The sequence below is a fragment of the Otolemur garnettii genome, unplaced genomic scaffold, assembly GCF_000181295.1.
Source record: "Otolemur garnettii isolate 467f Iridium unplaced genomic scaffold, OtoGar3 scaffold00073, whole genome shotgun sequence".
Classification (NCBI taxonomy): domain Eukaryota; kingdom Metazoa; phylum Chordata; class Mammalia; order Primates; family Galagidae; genus Otolemur; species Otolemur garnettii.
Window position 1 is genome coordinate 1,245,867 of NW_003852468.1, and position 18,762 is coordinate 1,264,628.

General features: G+C 40.7%; 1 non-coding gene across 1 annotated transcript; it reads left to right on the plus strand.

The window, feature by feature from the left end:
• The first annotated feature begins 12,655 nt into the window (after nucleotides 1–12,655).
• On the plus strand, nucleotides 12,656–12,727 carry TRNAQ-CUG. The gene has a single exon. It is a non-coding gene; the product is annotated as a tRNA-Gln (tRNA).
• The last annotated feature ends 6,035 nt before the right edge of the window (nucleotides 12,728–18,762 follow it).

The following is an 18,762-nucleotide window of genomic DNA, read 5'->3' on the forward strand; positions in this document are numbered from 1 at the left end:
GAAAGCAAAAGTTACACAAAAACTTATACATAAATGTTCATAGCAGTTTTTTGGTAATATCTATAAACAGAAAATAATGTCCCTCAGTAGGTGAATGTATAAAAGACCATAGACCATCCATACCATGAAATACTACTTGGCAAGGACAGGAAAGTTCTGATGTACATAATAATGTCGAATCTCAAAAACATTATGCTGACAGAAATCAGTTAGAAAAGAGCATATTCTGTATGATTCCAGAACTCAGATCAGTGCTTTGTTGAGGAATAGTGGTGTGAATGGAAGGGGTAGGAGAGGGAGACAAGAGCATGCTAAGAAACTAGGGAGTGACGGTTCTGTCCATCGTTTCAATTATGATAGTGCTTCACACATATAAGCTCTTTACATGTATTATGTGCAAATTAAACCTCAATAAAGCTAAAGAAAATAAAATATAATGGTGAAAAAAATATGGTTTTAGAGAAACAAAACCTGAGAAAATTCAACACCAGAAAGGATCATTACAAAATATAAGAAAAAGTAAAATAGGCTTGGTGCCTATAGCTCAACCGGCTAAGGCGCCAGCCACGTGCACCTAAGGTGGCGGGTTCGAATCCCCAGCCCAGACTCGCCAAACAACAATGATGGCTGCAATCAAAAAATAGCCGGGCATTGTGGCAGGCGCCTGTGGTCCCAGCTACTCGGGAGGCTGAGGCAGGAGACTCGCTTGAGCCCAGGAGTTGGAGTCTTCTGTGAACTGTAATGCCATGGCACTCTACCCAGGGTGACAGCTTGAGGCTCTGTCTCAAAAAAAAAAAAAAAAGAAAAAGTAAAATATAAGAAAAGTAATTTTTTAACTTAATTTTTTGATGGCAAATAAGAATTGTACATATTTATGGTTTTGATACATATAATATATAGGGATCAGATAAGGGTAATAAGTACAATGTTGGGGCTCAGAATACAATTCCTTACAAGGAGGTCCTCAGAAGCCAAAGTCTTTTCTCTGGCTTTCTCCTGTACCCCTAGTCTCTCAGTCCCATTCTATCCCGAGGTTAGCAATACAAAGTGAAATTCCTCTTCCCTACAGTAGGCCATAGAAACCATAGCCCCTTTTCTCAAAAGTTAGCCATAAAACCTAAAAATATTCTGTGTAAAACTGTACATAAAAAGTTATCTGACCTACTTTGACTGTAGATCATAACACCCCTTTCCAGAGAGAGAGCCCTGCTCCAGCCCCAGAAGGAGGGAACGCATGCTCAGAGAAGCTCCGGAGTGGGGGAGCCCAAAAGATAGACCTTTGGGGGTCTCCCCCACTCTGTTTATTAGCATTAGATCATAACTTTTTGTCCAATCATATTTCTGCATAGCTGTCCATACTTTGTTAAACCTAAGCATAAAAATGGAGAATTTCTCCTGTATCTTTACCTCTTCATCCTGAAGGCTCTCGTGTATGCCTTCACTTGTATGCCTCTTCTCCAATTAGTCTGCATCTTGTCAGTGATTTTTTATTGAACCTTCAGAGGGCCCCCTACAATATCCATCATCTCAAACATGTATCATTTCTTGGTGTGGGGAGCATGCACTATCCTTCTAGCCATTTGAAACTATATACCTTTATTATTAACTACAGTCATCCACCACTAGAACTTATTCTTCATATCTAGTTGTAATTTCATATCCTTTATTATTTTTAATAAAAGAATGAAAACACTCTTAATTGAAAACATGGCAATACAGGAAGAAATGAAAACTACTGGAAAAATATCAATAGGTGGGCAAAAAGATTTTAATGACTTCAGGAATTTACAACATAAATAGAACTAAGACATTCACTAACAATAATGAAAAAGGTAGAAGTGGGTAAAGGGAGTTATAGTTTTCTAAGATTCTCCCAGTATTATGAAAGTTATCATTTATAAAACTATACTAAATCAAAAATGCATGAGGAGGTAAGCCCTTAAAGAATGGTACATATTAACAAATTAATAGAAGAAAAATGTAAAAACTTAAGTTAGACAAAACTTATATTTATCTAACCCAAAAGAAAGCAAGGAAGGAGAGGATAAAAGGAATATAAAGCAGATAGTCTACATAGAAGAAAATGATAAAGTGGTAGCTATAAACCCAACTATAATGATATTAAGTATCAATGAACTAAAATTTTCAAGTAAAAGATTAAGGAGTGGCACCTGTGGTTTAAAAGGGTAGGGTGCCAGCCCCATATGCCAGAGGTGGCAGGTTCAAACCCAGCCCTAGCCAAAAACTGCAAAAAAAAAAAAAAAAGATTAAGATTGTCATACTAGGTAAGAAAAAATCCTGTTCATGAGAACACAAAGGTTTTTGTTTAATTTGGATGCTTTTGTATAAACTTCACATATATGCTCAGGGAAAGATAGAGGAGGTATTACAGAGTGTATTATTTCCTGGAAATATTTTCTCAGACTCAGCAGTACTTACCTTAACCCAGTGACTTTCTTTTTCTTTTCTTTTCTTTCTTTCTTTTTTTTTTTTTTTTGAAACAGAGTCTCATTTTGTTGCCCTTGGTAGAGTGCTGTGGCATCATAGCTCACAGCAACCTCCAATTCTCGGGCTTAGACGATTCTCCTGCCTCAGCCTCCTGAGTAGCTGAGACTACAGGTGCCTGCCACAATGCCTGGCTATTTTTAATCCAGTGATTTTCAACAAGTGTGCTGTGAAAATTATTAAAGATCATTAATTATTTGCAAAAGAAGTTCAAAGCACAGTAAGTACATTCCCTTTTTTGGCTCTTTTTTTTTTTTTTTTTTTTGGACCAACATAATTTAAGTGTGCTATGGAAGTTTAACTATAGGTCCAAGTGTGCTGTGACATAAAAAAGTTTGAAAAACACTGCCCTAATCCATATGGAAAACAGTAATATCAGACTCAGAGAGTGTTGGATTCTTGGACTCATGCGGGAAAAGATAACTTTCTCTAGCTTTCTCAATTTTCTTCCAGCAAGGTAAGTCTGTCTCTGATATTGCTGTTTTCATACATAGATAGACTCAGTTAACTGAAAGCAAAGTCCTTTAAGTCAGGCATCCAGAGGTTAGGATAGTTACCACATTTTTAAAAATTAAATCATATCTTTATACATTAATGCGATCATGGGGTACAATGTGCTGGTTTTATATACAATCTGAAATATTTTCATCAAACTGGTTAACATAGCCTTCATGGCACCCTCTTAGTTATTGTATTAAGACATTTATATTCTACATTTAGTAAATTTCACATGTACCCTTGTAAGACGCACCACAGGTGTGGTCTCACGGATTACCCTCCCTCAGTCACCACATTCTGACCAAAGAATTTGTTTTTGAGCATTTCCTACAAGCTTGAGCTTCTAAAGGACATTTTACTCTCTGACCTTTGTATCTCCAGTATTTCCAGATATCAGGAAAATTAATTGCTCAATGAATATTCATGACATAATGTATAAAAACACTTTATAAACCAAAAGTAAAGAAGAATATAATTATCACTATTTCTTTAGATGCAATGGTCCTTTTTTCTTAGGTATTCTAAAAAGGAGAACTATGGCCAGGTGCAGTGGTTTACGTCTGTAACCCTAGCTCTCTGGGAGGCAGAGGTAGGTGGATCGCTTGAGCTCGGGAGTTGGAGACCAGCCTGAGCAGGAGTGAGATCCCATCTCTATTAAAAATAGAAAAAGTAGCCAGGCATTGTGGTGAGTGCCTATAGTCTCAGCTACTTGGGAGGCTAAGGCAAGAAGGATCTTGAGCCCAGGAGTTTGAGGTTACTATGAGCTATGCTGCCACTGCACTTTACCCAGGGTGACAGAGTGAGACTCTGTCTCAATAAATAAATAAATAAATAATAAAAAGGAGAACTATTAAGGGAAATTCTCCAACACTTCTTTAAACATCTTTTATTCTTGCTAATCCAACCGTTGTTTGGTAGGCTCTGGGGTACAGGGAAGAGTCTTACTCCTCTTGGATTTGATATATCCCAGAAGCATGAACCAGCCATCATCCCTGGGTCTATCCTGTGAATATCCTTGGGCAGATTGACAGGTCTGCTGTGGGTAAGTTACTCTCCCAGTTCTCACTGCTCAGTTCAGGCTACTACTTAAGGAGCTGGATGTTTCTATAGGTATTTCTCAATTTCCCCTTAAGCTTTCTGATCCTAACCTGAATATTCCACTGTTCCTTCATCTTTCTACAGGTTCTCCCTCTCTAATTCCATTAACAGCTATGTGTTCTCAAGGGGACAGACTATACACCGTGTTTACTTAGCAAAGACATACACCAGGGACTAAGGTCTAGTCTTGGCTGCAGTTCCTAAGAGCCCCTTTGATGAACATACTAGTTCATCACAGGCTGAGAGAATACTAGAGCAGGAAGAAACTGTCAAGCACAAGGCAACGTGAGGCCCGTGCCTGACCAATTCAGTCAGTAAAAAGACAATGAGACACTTTCAGACTCAGTGTGTAACCGCCATAGAGGGTGACAGGGATGCAAGTGGTGTGAGACCCATTGCTGAGGAGCAAATTTTGCACTGCAGCTAAATGGTTTTATGGTCTCAACCACACCTTGAGGGGGCCAGGAAGAAAGCAGAATATTTCTTATCAGAACTTGGTAGGTGGTGATAACTTATTTCCTGACAGGTTATCAGGGGAAATGAGGAGGTAAGTGGGCTCTTCAAAGTAACTTTTCACAAGCCTCTGGTGTCCCAGAGGATTAAAACATATTGTTCCAAGACTCAGATTAGCTACAGTTCAAGCCTTTGACGACATGGCCTATGTGACTATGTCCATGGTCACCAGGGCACTATGGCAGAGTTGTTCCTCTGTAAGAATCTTGGAAAGCTGGAAGAAATAAAGACAATAGCCTAATTTTATGGATGTGGAAATTGAGACTTGCAAATAGGAAAGTTGTGAGAGCCCCCCACAGCTTGTTGGTGGCAGAGCTATCAATATAAATCTGGAAGCCTCAGGACGCCCAGGTCAGTGCTCTTTGCACTTGCCGTCTCACACTGCGAGGCCTGTGAAAAGAAAATTATCACAAATCCTATAGGTCTACATTTATACTTAGCTTTTGATTTCTGGCAGATAAAATTAGAACCAGGAACATGGAATAATTACAGTGTATATAGTAATTATCAGTGTAATGTTTGACTGTTCTAGAAGATAATCTTTATGTAAATAGAGTATCTTATTCACCCCATGTCCCCAGAGTTTAAACAAGTCCCTGCCACATACAATATTCAGCAATGATGAGTGAATAAAAGTAACTGTAAACAACTAAATTTTACTGATATTTCTTAATTCCAAGAATCTTCCCTACCAAACCCTTACTGGGGCTGGATTGAAGCAATAAAACCATGAATTTGAAAAAACAAAGAATTCCTGAAAGACATATTTGAACACCAGATTTATCACTTAACTAAATATGCAATAATAGACTATTTCTTTAATCTCTTTTAGCCTCATTATCACACGGTGCAAAATGGAGAATATAGTATTACATATAGAACTTTTAGCTGATTTAAAGTATATGCATGAGAGAAAAACGGACTAGTCAGCTAAATGTCTGAGGAATAATCCAATTAATGTGAATTCCTCATTTTCCAATCCTTGGGGGTACTAGCTGCAAATCTAGGGACCACTTGCACCCAAATCACATGGGGTACTTGAGAGTCTCTGGGCAAAGGGAAAAGGTACAGGAAACTTCCCTTCCACAAATTCCCTAAGTGATTCTTACATAACCATTGAATTAAAGGAAGCAAAATAAATAGTTCAAAATCTGAAGAATCATCTGCATGATCAGCAATTGGCTGAGTGCCCCAAATGGGGCTTTCCAGATTCTACAGTTTTGGAACTTGGAGCAGAGTGACTGGTGAAATATCAAAGAAAAATGCTTTGAAATGGGACTGGGGACAGAATAAATAGGGCAGGGTTTCTCAACATGGGGGAAGAGGACACAAGTTTTGAAACAACATTGGAGTGGAAGAGGGAGAGAAAGGGCCATGTATATTTTGAGAAAAGGTATTCAATATGATAATTTCATGTTTTAAAAAACCCACTATTTTTATACACAGACTATAGAAAGCAAAGCCCAATCACAGGTGGGGCTATGCATAGGGAGATTCTATAATTTGCATTGTCAGAGATTCTCAAGGCCATGAGTAAGATTACAAAAATCAGTGTTTCAGGTCAGCAACTCAGGGAAATAAAGAAAATAATCCATCATGATATCCTGATATGGTTTAATTGTAGGCTCATATGTGGAAGCAAAAACTTCATTGCCCTTGCCTAAAATATCTCCACCCAATTTATACACACTTTAGTTTATTTAGCAGTTAAGCAGGGCAAACCATTTTGTGATGATTAACGATAAAAGGACTGGCGTTGATAATAACAATAAGAAAAAAATGATGTGGGACTGGGAACAAATACAATCTTTTTGGAAGGAAGTATGGAGAATCCTCAAAGAACTCAAATTAGACCTCCCATTCAATCCTGCAATCCCATTACTAGGTATCTACCCAGAAGGAAACAAAAATCATTTTATCATAAGAATATTTGCACTAGATTGACCACTGAAGCTCACTTTACAGTCACCAGGATTTGGAAACAACCTAAATGCCCACCCCCACCCCCCAGGAATGGATTAACAAGCTGTGGTATATGTGTACCATGGAATACTATTCCTTCATCAGTTCATCTACTGAGTTCATTTAGTATTAGTATATTGGATACTTGCTTTTCCATTCTTGTGATACTTTACTAAGGAAAATGTTCTTAAACTCTATCCAGGTTAATACAAAAGATGTAAAAGGTGCTATCTTTTTATGGTTAAATAGTATTCCATGATATACATGTACTACGGTTTATTAATTCATTCATGGGTTCATAGGCACCTGAGTCATTTCCACATCTTGGTGATTGTAAATTGAGCTGTGATAAACCATCTAGTGCAAATGTCTTTATGATAAAATGATTTTTTTCTTCTAGGTAGATGCATAGTAATGGGATTACAGGATCAAATGGCAGGTTTATTTTGACTTCTTTTAGGATTCTCCATACTTTTTTTCAAAGGGGCTGCATTAGTTTGTAATCCCAGATTTGGCAAAGTTTAAATGATTCATGTCAGGCAGTGAAATAATGGGGCAGGAATTAGAAGTATACTCATCCCCAATGCTGTGCACCAACAAGAAGTCGTCTTCATAATGATCAACTTATCAATAACTGGTCTTTGGCACTGCTAAAGAATAAATGGGATGCCTCACCCTCTCACTTGGCTGACTATAGGTTCCAGGAAAATGTCAAAGGTCTCAACACTTTACAAAAGTCTCAAAACTTTACACTTGAGAAATACAAGTAGAAAAAGGAAAAAAGGTAAATCCTGTAGAGTGATCAAATTGTACAAATCGAAGAGTTCATTAACAAATATGCTTCTATGCTTGGAGGAGGTTGGGGGTTTTTTGAGACAGAGTCTCCCTCTGTCACCCTGGGTACAGTGCTGTGGCATCATCATAGCTCGCAGCAACCTCAGTCTCTTGGGCTCAGGTGATCCTCTTGCCACAGCCTCTCAATGGGGCAAGATGCCAGCCACAATGCCCAGCTTGTTTTTCTATTTTTAGTAGAGAAGGGGTTTTGCTCTTGCTCAGGCTGTTCTCAAACTCTGGAGCTCAAGCAATCCACCAATCTTGTCCTCCCAGAGTGCTGGGATTATAGGTGTGGGCCACTGCGCTTGACCCCTTGGAGATGATTTGGGGGTAATATCTGAATAGGTGAAAGGCAGCTGTAGGCTATGGTCAGCATGCTTTGGCACTGTTTTACTGCCAGGAGTTGAATTTTCCTGGCAGTAAAACAATAATGCAAAATCTGAATCCACAAGACCATTTAAAGATGCTATAGAGCTATGTGGACAATTTTTACAAGAAGATATCACTGATACTACTGCAAGAAAATGTAATATTTATATTCAAAAAGCTCCAGAGGAAATGTGGAAACTTTTTGGGATTTATATGAATATTTAGAATAATTTTGGGGGGAGTAAGAGTGTGGTATGAACTTGCAGAACTTTGTATCAATCAACACAGTACAAAAGGAGCCTTGTTTATCAGAGCTTATGGTAACTAATTCACATGACACATACCATCAGACCTAGGGACATGGTCAGCAGGATGATGAAGTTACTATAACCAAAGTAGACTTGAAAATTTGAATTTTCAGGAACGTATTTTGTGCAGGTATTAAAAAAGTTTAACAGAAATACGAGAACTTTAGATTCAAAAACAAGCACAAATGAAAAGAACAGCATGGAATATGTTCATTGGGAAGCTAGTTAAATAAACAGAACATGTCAATTTGCAAGTTGAAATAAGAAACAAAATACTCTCTTAAACCAGTTGAAGATATTGTGGATCACCCAGTCTATGGTTTTAAAAGCTCTTGCACATTAGATGTCCCAACTGCACAAATGAACTTATTGACCTATAGCTTACTAAATGTCCAGTGCTATTCATACTAAATCTCTGGTAATGAGGCAAATGTCTGTGTGGGAGAGAGAGAGAGAGAACATTTTAACACTGTTTATTTGTATTCCCCCCTAGCAAGGATGATATCAAACCCAAACTGTAAGATACATGTAGCTCATTACAAAAGTTTTGAGAGACAAAATCTGTGCAGATGTAAACAAATGACACCTTCCCAGCAACACTGATAAGCTGAGCAAGTTGAAAGTTGCAGGGGGAAATCAGAAAGGACACTGCTGACTGTGTTTCTTGGAAGTGAAATAACAGACCAAACACAGTCTGTCTCAAAACTCTCATAGTGACCCATGTATCATATTATAACCATGAATATGCCACAAATCTTGTTTAATTTGGTCACCAAGCACACTGTTAAGGAATAGGAGCCATGTTTCACCTATAGAAATGATGCTTACAGAGTCCGCTCAGGAAAATGGCCACTTTCCTAGTATATGGCTTATGGCAGTGTTTTTCAACCTTTGTTATCTCACCGCACACTTGAACCTATAGTTCAACTTCCTCAGCACACTTCCTCAGCCGTTGATCAAAAAAAAAAAAAAGAAGTGTAAATAAAAGAATATACTGACTGTACTGTGAACTTCTTTCAAAATAATTTATGATCTTTAAAAATTTTCATGGCATACCTAAGATCTCATGGTACACCAGTTGAAAATAACTGGTTTATGGGCTCCCAGACTCACAAGTAGTAAAAGGTGTCCCTTCCTCTTAGTCAGCAACGTTGGTGACTGTGAGAACCTAGGAGAAGGAGAAGCCATGCTGTTTTGGATACAGCAGATAAATCCTGGGAGAGGGGATATGGATGATTATGAGTGTCTGATCTCAGTAAAGCTGATCAGAGAACAAAATACTGCTTGTACCCCAAGAAGTAAATTACAACCCTAGAAGCTTATCAAAGCTTCCAAAAAGAAGTCTTAGGTATTAGTATATAATTATGTTAAGTAATAATTAACAAGGATGTTTATATGCATTAATTCTTTTTACAGCCGTATGAATATAACTTGTCAAATAAAAAATTCAAGATAATTATACTAAATCAGAAAATTGCTAAGCACTTAGGTGAATGAAGTGGAAATCTGACCATAGGGAGGAACTAGGGTAATAAAACTGACATTTTGCCCTGCCATCACTATAAATGAGCATTCAAACCATACCTGATAGTCAAGAAAATAAAAACATTTAAAACTGAAGGCAAAAAAGAGCTGGATCACCCTGGCTAGCTCTGGTCCCCTGGAATAAATGAAAACCTAAACATGTTTTGTAATCCTGGATTCTCTAATAGAAATAATCTTGTTTTTCATCCCACATTTACTAGCTGCTATTGTCCTATAAGGTCCAACTTTCTCTCTTCATCTTTTCTTTGAGGATACTACATGGAGTATACTGTGTGTATATAACATGCATTATCTGAACTCTTTTCTTATTTAATAGGCTATAACCAAATATAGATATGCTCCGATGGTTTATTTGACTAGGGGGGCCTCCTCAACTTGGCTTCTGTTACCTTTTGACACATTCTTATTAGTCTTCGGGCACAAGAAGATGTTCCAGACTTATCTTTTACTTTCTCAGTCAGGCATTTTTAGAAGAAATCCTGTTTTCTTTTAGTGAGAAATGGTATTCAGAAGCCAGGCTGTGGGCACTGTACATGCTCATTGCAGCTGGTATGCTTCAAGCACATCCGCTGACCCACTGCTCCCTGGTTCTATCAGTGAGTATTGTGAGTTAATACAAATATCTCCAATTCCAGTCCAACCCCACATGGTTCTTCCTCAACTTTTCCATTTCGTATTTTTGTCTTCTCTCAAGTTGATAACCTTGACTCCTAACAAATCAATATAGTTACTATTTTGTTCCATCTTATAATATATACAAAACAGCTTCAGAATAATCATACCAAATCCACTACTACCAATAAAACTACTAGGTAAGTTCACAATATCCTCAGGATATATCCCACTGCAGGTATACAGACAAGCACTGCTTTCAAATTAGAATTAACTTTAATTAATTATATGCTATGTGGTTATAATATTATTTGATATATAAATTCATTCATTCTGGGTTTTTTTTTCACTTTTAAGTTTGGCTTTTTCATTCTTTTTTTTTTTTAGAATATATAAAACATTGACATGGTTCAAAAAATAAAAAAAAATTATATTTGCTTAGAAAAGTCTCTTCCATTTCTATATCTTAGAATCCATTCCCATGCACCCCTAGATAAAAATATTTTCATCATTTTCTAGCCTATCTTTCCTGTAAAACAAGCATATCTATTTTTTCTTTTTCTGAATGCACTCTTTTGTACCTTGCTTTTTAAATTTTTTTTTCACACTAAGAAAGAAACAAACAACATATCCTGGACATAACTCCACAGATATTCCTCATATTTATGGCTCCAAAGTACTCCATGTTGTGTATGTACGACCAGGTCATTCTTAAATATGAGAAATAGTCCCCAATTATTATGAAATCATGATCCCATGTGATCAGTCCCTCATTCCATAAGTTCAGACCGTTCTTAGGAAGAGGAAAGTACTTCTGAGAGAAGAGGGCGGGGACGGATTCCAGAGGAACTCCCCTGTAGGAGGAGCGTTAGTGGCCACGCGGTCTTACTGTGCTCCACCAAGTGGCTTTGCGAAGCTCCAGGATCTTCATTCATTCCTTGGGATCTTCTCAGGCGCTGACTCCCACTGAGTTTCCCCCCAAAGACGTTCTCCTTTTCCCTCCCTTATCAAATTGCTTCCGCACTGGCATCTGATTCATCTTTCTTTCTTTCTTTTTTCTTATTTTAGTCCTTTTTTTTTTTTTAAATTCAAGGGACAGTCTTTGTAAGTTACTCACGGGATAAAGGAATACATAGGAAAACATTCCCCTCCTCCACATTAACTTCCCAGAGGCAACCCCTGTTAACTTTATATAAACCACAGCAGTGGCTCATTTGTAATTCTCCACTGAATCTGACTAACGTAACTCAGTCTAAGAGCCAAAACCTTTCCTCCACGCCACTCCGGCAGAGTCGAACACCCCATCCTCCGCTGGAGAGCTGTGAGCGTGTACGCTCCGCCGTTGGGTTTGCGCAGGCTGCGGTGGGAGAGCTTGGGCGGAGCCTGGGCCGAGGCCAGAGGGCTGGCTGCTGAAGGCTGGAGGTTCTGTGACTCACTAGTCTGTCTTGGCTTAGCAGTGATCCCCAGTCCCGTATTTGAGAGACATCCACTTTCTGAATCCTAAAACGCCAGATAGTTGCTTTCCCAATGCCTACTTGTATCCAGGAGAGAGGAGCATGCTTTTTTCTTCCTGCTCCATCTCGGTCGGTCGTTTGTTGGACTTTTAATGTCAAGGTCGTGAGTATCGTTCAGCCTTCCTTCCTCAGCATCTGCGGCCCCACGCACCGAGCGCCTGTACCCGAAGTAGCCGTGAAGGGCTATGCGGGCGACCACCGCCTTTTCTCAATCAGGGCAGTAAGGAACCTTGCCAAATGCCTGGACAGCGGTGAGCCCGTCGAACCCGAGATTCTTCACTTTGGGGTCCCAGCTCTGGGATTGTGGCCTGAGCCCGGTGTTGCCCTGGCCTCGAGGACTGGCTGCGGCGTCACCCTCTCCCCCCCCCCGCCCTCATCCGGGGCCACCCGCAAAGACCCCCTACAGGGTCCCGGTCAGGGGAGCAGCTGTGCCTCTCGGATTGGTGAGCGGCGTCCCCCTCATCTCTCCGGACTGCAGCAGCCTTCCCAGTGTTCCGATTGCCGGTGCTGCGGAGAGGGCGAGGAGTGGGGAGAAACATGAGGATGAAGAGGAATTTGGGGAGCAGAGAAGTGGGGGGCGGGGGGAAGGACTGGAAATCCCAGCAAGGCTCAATTCCGGTTGTAGTAAGATTTCTAGGTCAGGGCAGGAGACTCAGGCAGGTGGGTTTGGTGGAGGCTCCAAAAGCTTTTCCCTGCCCCTAAAAGGAAGTTACTTTTATTCTCAGAGACCCAGGCCTAATGAGACAGGCGGGGAGAACCGGAGTCCAGGGCGACTTCTCCAATGGCAGTTTTCCCAAATCTGACAAAAAGAGAGACTGAGAAAGGAAATCTGCAGAACTCTGGGGCCTGAGAAAGGATTTGTACACCTTCAGTGAGTCAGAACGTCCTAGTTCCCGCGGTTCCATGGTGTAATGGTGAGCACTCTGGACTCTGAATCCAGCGATCCGAGTTCAAATCTCGGTGGAACCTAGCTTTTAAAAATTCCTTTTACTCCTTAAATGGAAGGGGATTTCCGCTTCCTCCTCCCCTTACATGCTGGTTCCGGGAGAAGGTTTCAGTCTCGAGAAGGAAGGTCCCCGCGACACGTCTCCCTGCGCTCTCATCTTCCCTCCTTGGGAATCAGCATCCCCCAAACCTGGTTCCTATAGTGGCGGGTCTACACGGGAATTGCCGCCACCTGGAGGCGGGGTCACCGAACCCGGGGCGTCCGGGTCCTGCGAGAGCCCTCCTGGGGGCCCAGCCACCCGCAGGTCCCCCTTCTGCTCAGCGGGTCCCTCGGCCTCGGGAAGAAGCGTCCAATCCCCTCGCAGGGCTGCCGCCCGGAATCCTAGACTCGGAGGCTTCTTTCACCCCAGGACCCATTGTCCTATTTTCTTACGGAAAGAAATAATTTAAATAAGAAATCCCGTTTCTTAGCGCAGTCCTGGGACGGTGAGACTAAATTTCCGGGTCGTAGGTTTAAGCAAGTTGGGCGCCTTTCAGTTTATCATCCCATGCTTTTCTGCAGCTGCCATGATCTCGAGCGTTCGCGTCTCCGGAGCGGCCAGCAGGGGCCGCGATTGTCTTAAACTTGGCACCTCCGCCTAAACCCCAAGCTCGAGGTCCGGGCAGGGGACTTGCAGGGTCTTTGGTCGCTGGGCCGCTCTGGGACAACGTCCCGACTGCGCGGCTCCTCTTTCATCCTAACCGGACTCTGTTCCAAGAAGACACAGTTGGAGGAAAAGGTCTTGAAAACTTTATTTCTATTCTCTTCTACTCATAGAAAAATTTAGGTGAGGATTTTTGAAGAAAATGTTCTTCAGACGCTCAACAGCATCTTTAATTTTTCAATTTTGGAACTTTCCATAGTAATAAAGGATTGAAAAATACAACTGCTTTGGAAGGGCTCACTTTGGAAAGTCTAAGAAGAGAAGTGGGCGCGTGCCTGTGGAAGGCAGCTGAGGGGGAAAGGATAGGGTGACCAGATTTTAACATTGGTAAAGCGGGACACCATTGACGGGGGGCGGGGCAGGGGCGGGGCCTGACAACAATGCAAACTTTGATAAGCAGTTCTCCATAATCACTTCTCAACAATTATTTGTTATTATTACAGTTTAACATTATAAAATTAACAAAAATAACATAAAGCTCATATCCTGGCGAAATAGCCACATGGCAGCTGAAAACCGCATATTCCCTTACTGTTCTCCCGCCGGTTCGTGCATTCTTTCCAAAAATCGGGACTTTTTTAAAACGGGGGAGGCGGGACAAATTGTTAAAAATGGAGACTGTCCCTCCACGTCTGGTTACCCTAAGAAAGGAGGAGAGGAAGTGAAAGGAGGCGGGGAGGGGAAAGCAGGGGTTAGGGATGAGGCTGGGCATTTATTTTCCGTTTCAGGATTTGCACACCGAGTTTCCTGCCCTCTAGAGCCTCTCCCATGTGGTCTCAATCCTTTACCCACCCAAGAACGTTGTCAACCTAGAAAGCTTGAAGCAGTTTGCTCCATGTTTTTTTTTTTCTTTTTTTTTTTGAGACAGAGCCTCAAGCTGTCCCCCTGGGTAGAGTGCCATGGCTTCACTGCTCACAGCAATCTCCAACTCCTGGGCTCAAGCGAGTCTCCTGCCTCAGCCTCCCAAGTAGCTGGGACCACAGGCGCCGCCACAGCCCCCGGCCATTTTTTGGTTGCAGCTGTCATTGTTGTTTGGCAGGCCGGGGCTGGATTCGAACCCACCACCTTAGGTGTATGTGGCTGGCGCCTTAGCCACTTGAGCCACAGGCACTGAGCCTGCTCCGTATTTTTTTATATCAGTTTTGACAATTTGCTTTACAATTGTTCAGCTAAGTTGTAAGTCTTATTGGCCTAAGTTTTGTTTTTCACGATATATCCTTAACAATAAGGTACAAAGAGATATTGTAGTACCTTAGGCTCTGCGGTGGTATTTCCTCCTACTGCTAATTGAGCTCCCCCCATGCTCTCTTTGTTTTTGCTCAGCTCTGGCTCTTGTCAAATTTATTAATCTTTTTGAAGAATAGCCTTCTGTTTTTCTTTATTGTTTCATCATTTCCGATTTTATTTATTTCAGCTCCTATCCTTCCCTCTTCTTTTCCTAGCTTCTTAAGGTGGAGACTCAGACAGGACATGAAATTTCTTTCTGTATTTTTTCCTAAGGTAGAGATAGAAATGCTCCTTCAGGGACTTCAGCTGCATTTGATCACTGTTGCTTACCAGCATTCACTTGAAAATAGTTCCTAATTTTCCTTGTAACTTTTTCTTTAACTCATAGGTTTTTTTCGAAAAATGTTGCTTAATTTCAAAATATTTGGATATTTTTCATATTTTAAAATTGTTGGGTTTCATTAATTAATTTAGAAACAGGGCTTCACTCTGTAGCCTGGACTGGAGTGTAGTGTCCCTGTCATAGCTGACGGCATCCTCTAACTCCTAGACTCAAGAGATCTTCCCAAAGTGGCCTCCCAAAGTACTAGGTTTACAGATGTGAGCCACTGTATTCAGCCCATAGTCTAACTAAAATCCATAAGATATTTTTGAGACTCATTTTATGACATACCTGATAGTCTATCTTAGTGAATATTCCATGTAACCTTGAAAAGAATATACTGTATATATATATTCTTTAGTTGTTGGGGTAATGTCCTGTACATCTCTCTGTGTTTCAAGTCTTCTTTAGCTGTATAGATTTTTTTTCCTTTTGGTCTACCTGTTATCAATTACAGAAGAATGAATGTTTAAAACTCTGATTATGATTGTGGATTTAATTTCTATCCATTTTTTCATCATACATTTTATAGTGTTTGAATCAGGTGCATACACATTTAGAAATTTGTTGAAGAATTGACCCCTTTATTATTATGAAATATTCCTCATTAGCTCTGGTAATATTTCTTAACTTGAAATCTATTTTGTTGACAGTGCGTTTTGTGCTGTATCCAGCTGGCTTTGCTAAAACTAAGTCCCCCAGATCTCCTTCTCTGTACCGTTCTGAGATAGACTTAGCCCAAAGAGAAATTAGACAAAAGAGAAATTTGTGTGAGCTTTGGAATATGTTACTCTGTTAGGATTGTTGTGGTTAGGTGTGGTGATGCACCCAAGAAGAGACGCTGCTGAGCTTCAGCTTTTCCTTGCCCTCGCCCCTTCTGTGTCTGGCTCTTCTTCCTGACTGCTAGTCCTGCTGACAGTGGCCCTAGGCCGCTACCGGATGTTTGGCTTAAGACCCACAAAAGTAAGAGCTTCCTGCCTAAGTTCACCAGCTCCCTCTCTGCAGTCACACTTTAGCAACTGGCCATGTTTGCTTTCATAATCACCTTCTTGGTGACTCTACTGACCTTTCAACTCTACCTTGCAGGTCTTCCCATCTCCAACTCTTCTCTAATTCCTATAATAAATTAAAAAACTTATTCTCTGATGTCAAGAAAATTGACAAATGCTGATTATGGAAAAAAAAGAAGACACTAATATCAAGAATGATATGGGATAGTGCTGTCCTGAGGTTTTTTGTTTTTTTTTTTTTTTCAGCTTCATATCTTTGGAATACCAGAAATCCCTAAAATAGAGAACCTGAATTTTATCTGAGATGAAGCTATAGGCTCTGGGTAAGAAACCTAATCTTCCATGATTCAAAATCAAAAAAATTCTTAATTTTCTATGCTCTCATTCCTACGTGGCCTGATGTTTAAGTGAGATGTTAGGTAAAGCATGGAGCCCAATGACTATCAGAGTAATTGTTCAATATACAGTAGGTCTTATCAGTGCCATTGCCACCAGCATTTCCATTAGGCTTTGCTTTTTTTTTTTTTTTTTGAGACGGAGCCTCAAGCTATCCCCCTGAGTAGAGTGCCATGGCATCATGCTCACAGCAACCTCCAACTCCTGGGCTCAAGCGAGTCTCCTGCCTCAGCCTCCCAAGTAGCTGGGACTACAGGTGCCCGCCATGACGCCCGGCCATTTTTTGGTTGCAGCCATCATTGTTGTTTGGCGGGCCCGGGCTGGGGATTCGAACCGCCACCTTAGGTATATGTGGCTGGCGCCTTAGCCGCTTGAGCCACAGTCGCCGAGCCAGGCTTTGCTTTTTTAAGTAGCCTCTTGATATTAATAAATCATTATTCAAACTTTCTGATAATCATGAAATTGTTCCAACGTGTATTATTACATATATGTGTGCTACTGCAAGGACCAGATGTGTATCTGTCATACATCAATTGTCTATTTCTTTGTAGATATCTGGGAATGAAATTGCTAGACCAAAATGTTTGCATATTTCTGGTTTTACTAATTTCTGCTTAAATTCCCTGAAAAGAAGATATAGCAAGTAATATTCTTAGCATTTTATGAGAATATTCTTTTCTCCAGCTTCTTACCAAAACTGGATGGTACTTGCCTACCATTTCCTTTCAACTTATTTTGCCAAACATTTCTATAATCTTACAGTGGGAAGATGTTCTATGCATCTCAAATCTTTAAATGAAAAAAGTGATTAATAAGACTGTATAAAATTTATATTCAAAATATGGGTAATGAGTTTTAAATATATATTTTTTATTTAGGATATTTTATCAAAGTTATATATATTTGTATGTTTGTTTAGAAAAACAGCAGTCCCTTGATATATTCCCACAAATTTCATCATACATAATCAATTATTTATTTATCATACTATCTCTAAATGAATATTAATGTTTTTTAATTTTTTATCAGTACTGTGCACTAACCAATTGTGCAATTGGAGCTCTTCCTTTTCTATTTTTTGGTTTAGTCATTTTCTCTTTCAAATACTTGTTCATCATCACCACCACATTCAAACATGCCTCTCACTCCCCTGCCCTCCTAATATACTGTATTTGTATTGTAGTTTAATGTGTTCAATTACTACATTATTATAACTATGTCAATTTTATTCAGAGTTCAGTCAAACTGGATATACATAGAAGGAACAAAAGACCAATATCTTCAGGGACTCTTTCTCAAGTAGTTAAATGTCAAGGATTTATTTAATCTTTGATCACTCCTCCCCTTCCTTTTCCTATTCCAGGTACAGTATTGGAACTAATCCTCCAAGCTGAGGTTAGGTATCCTCTCCTAGAGCGGAGGCGGGTGGGGCATCTTCATGAATAGTACCAAGAAGATATTGTCCAAAGAGAGAGGGATAGTTTCAAGAAAGAAAGAAGCAAATGCTGGGACAAAGTGTGGGCAAAATATAGACAAAACAAGGAGGAGAGGAAGACCTGTCAGTTCTGTGATGGGAATATGCAGGAGAGGGCAGACTTAGGGTGAGGGGAAAAGAATTTTGAGAAATGTGGGCCATGGTTACACTTGTGTAGGCTGGAGCCACACACACCCGTTGAGGCTCAAAGGGGCTAAGGGCTAATGAGAATCTGCCCTTCTCAACCTGGCAAGACTGGTGAGAGGAGTGTCTAGGTCACCAAGGCATGAGCTAGGGTAGTTCTGGAAGGAAAAAGAAGGAAGGTCATCTTCTTGAGGCAGAGTGAAGTCCTAAGCTCGGGTCTTGATAAGGAGTGAGTCTACCCTGGCCATTGGCAGCTGAAGATGACTGGCCAGGTAAGGGGACTGAAAACTCTGAGCTGCACACGTGCATTTCCAGGAAAGATCTGCTCCAGAAAAGGGTCCTGAGGGAGAGGAGGTGGAAGACCATATTTGGGAAGTGGAGGGTTGAAGAGGAGGGTCTGTATGGCTGTGCAGAAGCCTACTGGGTAACCTGACAGTCCCCTTGCTCCTGGCCATAGCCCCAGACTCCTCCCCTGGAAGCGTAAGGCCAGTTCAGCCAGGGCATCTCCAACAGGACTAGTCTTGGGGATGTTGGTGGCCTGAGAGAATTAGTTCCAATACTCCATGCAAGGGGAGAGATGGGGGAGTAGGCTACTTGCCAGTTAACTAAACCCCAGAGATTCAGTGAGGTCCTGACATTGCTCCCAGTCAGCTGTGAACCTATTTACTTTCACCAAACTGTGAAGAGAACCTTTGCAACTTTGCAAGAACAAAGCCAGACAA